The sequence below is a fragment of the Microcebus murinus genome, chromosome 3 (genome assembly GCF_040939455.1).
Source record: "Microcebus murinus isolate Inina chromosome 3, M.murinus_Inina_mat1.0, whole genome shotgun sequence".
Classification (NCBI taxonomy): Eukaryota; Metazoa; Chordata; class Mammalia; order Primates; family Cheirogaleidae; genus Microcebus; species Microcebus murinus.
The window spans coordinates 1,417,951-1,425,091 of NC_134106.1; the positions used below are offsets into that span (position 1 = coordinate 1,417,951).

Consider the following 7,141-nt stretch of genomic DNA (forward strand, 5'->3'; position numbering starts at 1 on the left):
TAACTATGCCATTCCACTCTCTGCAAACCTCTCTCTCTCTCTCTCTCTCTCTCTCTCTCTCTCTCTCTCTCTCTCAGCACTCAGCGCTATGAAAGGGTACATTAAATCATAAAGGCTACTTTGGCACCTCCCACCCTCGCCCCTGGAAACTAGCCTTGAATACACAGACTGGTGTTTAACAACAACTCCGGGCAGCCTGCAGACACCTCTCGGGTGCCCACAATGGCATTCTGCTGAGGGAGTAGCTCCCTTTGAGAAAGGTCCATTGTTGGCTTGTTTATACACCAAGCCATGCGGCTTCAAGAAGTATTGTAATGTGCAGTCAAATAAGAGCTGGAGACAGGCAGACAGGTGAAGAAACAACTATTTGCTGAAGTACTTAAGGGAACATTTGAAATAATTCTAAAGAGCTGGGAGCTGCAGCCACCAGGCACATAAGAATAATAATTCAAAAAAAAAAAACAGAAAACCCTATGTAGCCTTTAAAATAGAAGGAAAGAGGTACCTTTTGTAGAAGACTCCCGTTCCGCAGTCTGTTTCTCAGGCGAGCAGGGCTGTGTCTGCCATGGAGAGCCCATCCCACGTGCTCCTCACATTTCCCTCTCTCTGCTCCATGCACCCCTGCCCTCCAGTGCCTTCCCTCCCAGCTCCCTGTCGACAGAGAGCCGGAGGCAGAGCCACGACAGGCGACCAGCCACTGCAGGTTCTCCCCGGAACACAATGCCGCCCGTGGTTTCCGTGGGGAGGCTGGCTCAGAAGCCCCAAGTTCCCAGGATCACCCGATGCCAGCTCTCAGAGGTAATTCCTCTGAAGACCAAGCCTCTGCCTGATGTGTTGAGATCAGACTCGCTGGTTACTACAGAGGTTACAATTCCCTTCCCAGGGAGCCCCGCTAGAAACCACCGCAGTCTGAAAGCAAGAAAAGCTTTAAGAGAATGTCCTGTTCCACTCCATCTTCTCACAGCACAGCCCTCCTTACGCTCAGATTAAAATATTTTCCCTCCCCTCCCAACTTCTCTGATAATCACCACGTGGGGAGTAGGAATTTTTTTTTCTTTTTAAGAAGTACATTTTAGGAAAATTCTCCTAACAGAAACAGCTCCACACAGCAATGTTTATCAGTATGTGTTCATATAATAAATAAGAATATATGCCTTCTTTGTAGTTTTATAACACCTGGTTTACATTTTCTCTGCCATCTCTGATTACTTCTGCAGATGCCCTGAGGGCCCATTATGATGTCAAAGCCAAAAACAGTTTCATTGTGGAAACCTGCACAGGAAAATCACTGTGTGCTCCTGAACAATGCAGGTGTGCAGGAGACACCCAGGGAGGAGAGGGCAGGAAAGACACCAACGGTGGCAGAGTCAAGGCGAGAGGACAGCGGGGGTGGGGGGAGAGGACACAAAGACTCTACAAACTGCACCACGTTGCATGAACACACAGCCCACTGGTGGAAAAACGTATAGCTGTCACCTTAAATAATCTCGCATCAGAATAACCATACAATCAATTACCAGAAAACTAGAGTATTTAGTTTTATTCTTATACAACTTATGGCAATTATAGACAATATTTCTACTATGTAGAATATTTAAATATCATCTTTAAAAATATCAGCCAAATAAGATATTTGAACATGATCCCTCTACCAAAAAAAAAAAAAAAATTACCTGTATGTATTTTCATCTTTAAGATTGTGGTATCTTTCATCTTTAGTTGACTTTGGAATAAATGTAGGTAAGTGTCAGGTATAGTGTTGTGGTCCCGGATTCAGTATGAGGAAACTTAGCTTGGTGAAGAATATGTTAATTATTTTCAAGTTTTTGTTCAAGTTTACCCTCTGTTACTCCTTTTTAAGGAATGCTACACTTTTTTTTTTTCAGAGAAAAGGAGGACACACTTGTGAAAAGTGCCCTTTTAAAAAACTTGAAAATAAAAAAAAATGCATAAGGTCACTGCAGTCAAATTATGCTATGGAGTAATTTAATCATAAGAATTTAGGAAAACTGAAGGTCTCTCTTTCTGAAATCTGCCATTCATTTGCTTTCTGAGAAGAGTTCTGGTGAAATTTGCATCAAGGTAGACTTCCTGGCAAAGTACTAGATGCATTTGAAAACCTGGTTATTGATTGGAAATTATAGTCCTGGACCCGAGGGGACACCCAGCCAGCAAAACTTCCACTGCAGGGCAAAGCGGACACCACTAAAGATGTCTTTCTCGTCCCTCTTGCTCTCTGAGGGATTTCTTATATCAAACATTTAAGAATAAATAAGACTTTAAGTTGGTGGTAGCCACTAAAATGTATAAGTAAACAAAATATTTGAGATGGTATGGTATGTGTTTTTTGAAAAATGTCTCTCCCCCAAATCAGACTGTCTTGCTTACAGGTAGAGTTGGAAACCTAGTTAATACTTGTGACTTAGAAATTATTATTTACTCAACAAAATTAATTGTTCACAAAGAGGTAATTGGCTTTTTTAAAATAATGCATGAAAAGTATTTCTAAAGGCAGCCAAACAAATAATCAGATTATTAATTCAATATTTTGATTTTTAAATATAATTTTCACAAGTAGAAAAAGTTTAAAAATCGTTGAAATTGCAAAGTCACTTATTTCTTTTCCCTAATTTATTAAACATTGACAAAGAAAGCAGATAGAAATCACCAGACAGTACAATAGTTGGGCATATTCAATAGTAAGTTATAAAATATAAGCATTTTCAAAAAAGTAAAAAAAAAATAAATTCAATGAAAAATATAACAGGAACAATGAAAGCAGCACATCAGAGAAGATTCCTTCTCTACAGATTCCACATAGTTCTAAAGTCATGTTTATGCAGCTTTTATAATCCAAAGAAGACCATGTATTCATATTCTTTTAGGAATTTTTGCATGCCACTCATATGTGATCAAAAATTATTGGGCCTTGAACCTGGATCTCAGCTTCTAACACAAATTTATGAAATTGGCTAAGTTCTGCTGCTGGATACAAGTTTAACTCAAAAGAAGTTGAAATTTATATGTCATGCATACTTTCTGCCTTACTGTAACACCACATAATCCTGGCTCATCTTTTCAGAGATGGAATTTTAATAATAATTACCTATACTTGGATGAAGACCTTTCCATCTGAGAATCAGTAGCAGTTACAGTTTTCCAACCCACAATTATACACATACAAGTAATTTTGACAGATTCATCATATGTTTGATAATTTGGAAAGTAGGGTAAAATGTGTATGTAATGCCAGCTGGAAGGTCTTTACAAAATAAAAATCTTCAGGCATAGAGATCTTTGCTGCCACCATCTTCAAAACATTCAATGGTGACTATAAAGGCTTCTCCTACTTCTACCTCAACTAGCACCATCATTAAGGTGATGAAATGAGCCATTTTCACATTGCCAGTAAACTGGTAGGAAGTCAGCCACTGCTGCATGCAACTGCTATGGGCTGCGGACAGCTCCCGGTGCTGAAAGGGAGGCAGCGAAGCCTTCCTCACAATAGCTCACTCCACCAGCCTTTGAAAAATCACAGCAAAATGAATGAGGTGGCAAGTGCTCAGGCTGAATAGCACTGTCTGCAGAACAATGGCAGCCAGCTCCAAATCCTACTATAATCACATTAATGAGATTAATCAGTGAATTAGCAACAGTCAAATGTCAGGGAGGCAAGGAAGAATCCAACCAAGATTGGTAATTAACTTTTTTTGGGGGGTGGGGGAGGATGGAAAAGAATCAACTCCATCACCCTCTAGGTTTTACAGAAGTTGACAATTTTCATTCACAAATTTTAAGACCATATATACTGGTCAAAATACAACAACATAATCTTTTTCATATTATAATATAGATCCAGGTATCCTATGACTGACACTTCAGCTATAATCCTCTGAGAAAACTGATGTCACTTTAAATAATATTCATAAACCGTCAGAATTTCATTATTTTAAATTTTCTAAGTGTGAAATTAATATTTAAAATGAACTTATATCTCTAAAACCCAAGCTAAAATAAAAAGAAATATGGCTGATTAAAAAGGGAAGGATTATATAACAACTGCTGCTGCTTATTAGAAGTCTATGATGGTGTGGCCAGAGTTTTGAAAAGTGCAATCAAGTAAAGTGCTATCATACAAATGCATCGCAATGGTCTATTGTCTTCATAAGGGGAATTCATTATTAAAGTAAAACTTTAAGGAAACTTTTAACCAATTCACTTTTTGCACTTGAAGTGATAGAATCATACATGTTCCTTTAAGTCAATCAGGAAAAACAAACTTCTTTTTTTCTGGAATGTGTCACTTAGTAGCCTTTATAATGTACAATCAACACTGATTTAAAGTTCTTGAAGGTAGAAAACTTATACAAATGCAATGCCATTGTTTTTCAAAGAGAAATATTGTGCAAAAACACCTTTATTTCTAAAATAAACTCATTTTTATCTGTATGGAAGTCATGCTTTCATTTATAATTTTAAAAGCTACATAACTTTTATGAAGTTAAACAATTAGAGTGACCCTCATATGCCTGTTAGAGTGGTAGTAGGGTGCTTTTGTCTAGGAGGTTAATTTTGTTCAGTAAAATATATAAACACTTGAACAAAAAAGGTCTTATACAAAATATTTTTACACTAGGCAAATAAATGACTCAAAAATTCCTTAGTTTACATGGATATGGTGGCACAAAAACCTGTCATGGTTAAATTAATACTAAATTCAAAATCTTCCCTCTGTATTTTTTATAGCTAAATCTCATATGAATATTTACATGTGTAATTATTGCTTAATTCTGATCCACCTTGAAGCTAAAGTATGCAGTTCAAACTTTGTTTATCAGTATAAGTGGCATTAAAATACACATTTCTGTTATAAATAAAATGCTGTTTCATTATTATGAACTTCAAACATTTAAATTATAGTTAAAAATCTTTATTTGAGTTTCTCAATGTAAAAATGTAAATCAACTTTCCTCTTATCTTTAGGCAAATAGTACATCAAGAATGTCTAATATTTTAACAATCTTTAAATAAAATTATCTGCATCATTTTTAATGTAAAGTAATTCAGTAAAGTCTCTGGGAAGTTTTTGTCTCAGTATCCTCATACCATCCCAGCATATACATGCAGCCAGATTTTGTTGTTGTTGTTGTTTTGCTTTTTGTTTTTTTTTCAATAAACAACATCACAATTAAAGGCATGCAACCTAATACCCATTTTACTTTAAAGACAGACTCTTGTGGATTGCAAAACCTCTAGTCTAGGAACATCTCAGCTACCAGCCATGCTATAAAAATAACTTTAAAAAGGAGCAAACAATAGAATTGCAGCACAAGCCCTTGAACTACGGCAAAACAGATCCTGCTAGTCCAAAGAATTAACCTAATGAATGTCACGTACCTCACAACATGACCACACTGCTCACAAGGGAAAGACAAGCTCAATTTTGGTAACTGTGCCGGCTCAGAATGCACAGAGAGACCACACAGCCCTGCTCCACCACAAGTTTGGAAGGGTGGCGAGGAAGGTGCATGCCCCGAGATGCAGAGAAGATGGCTTTGTGTCTTCAGTGAATATTGGCATCACAGCCCACAGTCCGGGGGAAAAAAATTAAGATACACCCACCAACAACGAGTGAAAAATCAGGGGGCTTCACGAAGACTGCAGGGAAAAGCTCTCTCCCTGTGGTTAGCGTGCGGCAGCTGAGGGGAAAATGTCGCCCGGGCGGGAATGACAAGCGCAGCGCGGCGGCGGGCTCCCCGGCCTGCGGGGTCTGCTTTACTTCCACACACATCCCCTGGTGCACACACTCCCACTCATCCTCTCCCAGGCTTTTCTCCCCCACGTTTTTTTTTTTTTTTTTTCACAAGCTCCAAATCCCCGGCATATGACCTTCTGTTAAATAGATAAAAAAAAAAATTGCTTATCAGTCATGCAAATGAGGCTGAATTCATTTTCCACAACAGATGGCCTCATAGATAATGATGATGGCAGAGAGAAAATTGAATGTCTCTCACAAGGTGGCCATGGCAACCGAGAGCAGAATAATATCAATAATAAGCTCACTGCATAATAAGGTTGTCAGTCCTACAAATCAAAGTCCCCAGCTAAATCAGGTATACCACCCCAGCTAGTTACCAGGTAAATAATACGCGGGTGAGTGTACAGACACGCACACACGGGGATTTTACAGTGACCATGAAGGAAACTAGAATTTAAAACCACCCTGCAGACATGTGTGTGAGTGTGTGCGTGTGTGTGTGTGTGTGTGTGTGCGCGCGTGTTGACAGCAGGGGGCTGGGAGGAGCCGGATAATGCAATGACAACGTGACATTTTTTCCTTTCCTTTTTCTTTCATTATGTATTCTGCAACGGACTGGGTTCCATGAAGCACCTTCTAAATAGCCATGTTGAAATCTGGAGCGTGGCGGGCTGCAGTCCTCTCCCTCCCGCCCTCGCTCCCTCGCCCGCTCCGGTGTGTGCTGCATTGAGGCAGAGCAGCTCGCCTGCCTCGGGCTTCCACCTTGGCTCCCAGGGGGACATCCTGCAAAATGAATCAGCAGCCATCCTGAGCAGGCTGATTAAAATGAAAATGGCAAGGCACATGTCTGGGCGGAACTGGAGCTCGGCTTTGCTGCTGTCTGGCAAGCATGCTCAATATAGCTCCTGCTAATAATGGCTTTCTGCCTCTCGATTTTAAAAAGGCATCACCCTTTTCCCCCTTGCCCGACTGGCGTAGGCTATATGTGTGTGCATGCAGGGGTGTGAGTGCACCGTGGGGGCAGATGGGGATGGATTGTTCTTCAGATTTTCTGCTGCTCACATGCAGACTGCCTGCCCGACGAGATCATTATTTTAAAACTGAACTTACTTCAGTCTTTCTTTCGGGGGGGAGGGGAGGGCAGTTGATAAGCCTTGGGGCAGAGGGGCCAGTTATAAACCCTAGCTGCCTAAAAGACCGAGGCAACATTTTTACACCCAGATACCATAATTTCTACCCAAATCCTAGGCAACAGACCTCGAGAGAACTCTGATGCTGGGCTTCCCAGGCGCACAGTTGGGCGTGCTGAAACGCAGCCTAGGAAGAAACCTATTTCTGTTTCAAGCATTTGCCACCAGCCTGTTACTGTATCCTAGATATTAT

At 40.1% G+C, this 7,141-nt stretch overlaps 1 protein-coding gene across 9 annotated transcripts in view; it reads right to left on the reverse strand.

Moving 5' to 3' along the window:
* Positions 1-5,811, reverse strand: part of MYT1L (myelin transcription factor 1 like) — a 462,697-nt gene extending 456,886 nt beyond the window's left edge. For 4 of the 9 annotated variants that reach the window (XM_020288690.2, XM_076000518.1, XM_076000519.1 and 1 more), the window contains exon 1: positions 5,398-5,811. The gene's annotated coding sequence lies outside the window, so the exon portion shown is untranslated. Of the gene's footprint in view, positions 1-505; positions 2,536-5,397 lie in introns of those variants that run through there. The other 5 variants (XM_020288691.2, XM_012763148.3, XM_076000517.1 and 2 more) reach the window with 3 other exon arrangements.
* Positions 5,812-7,141: the final 1,330 nt, after the last annotated feature.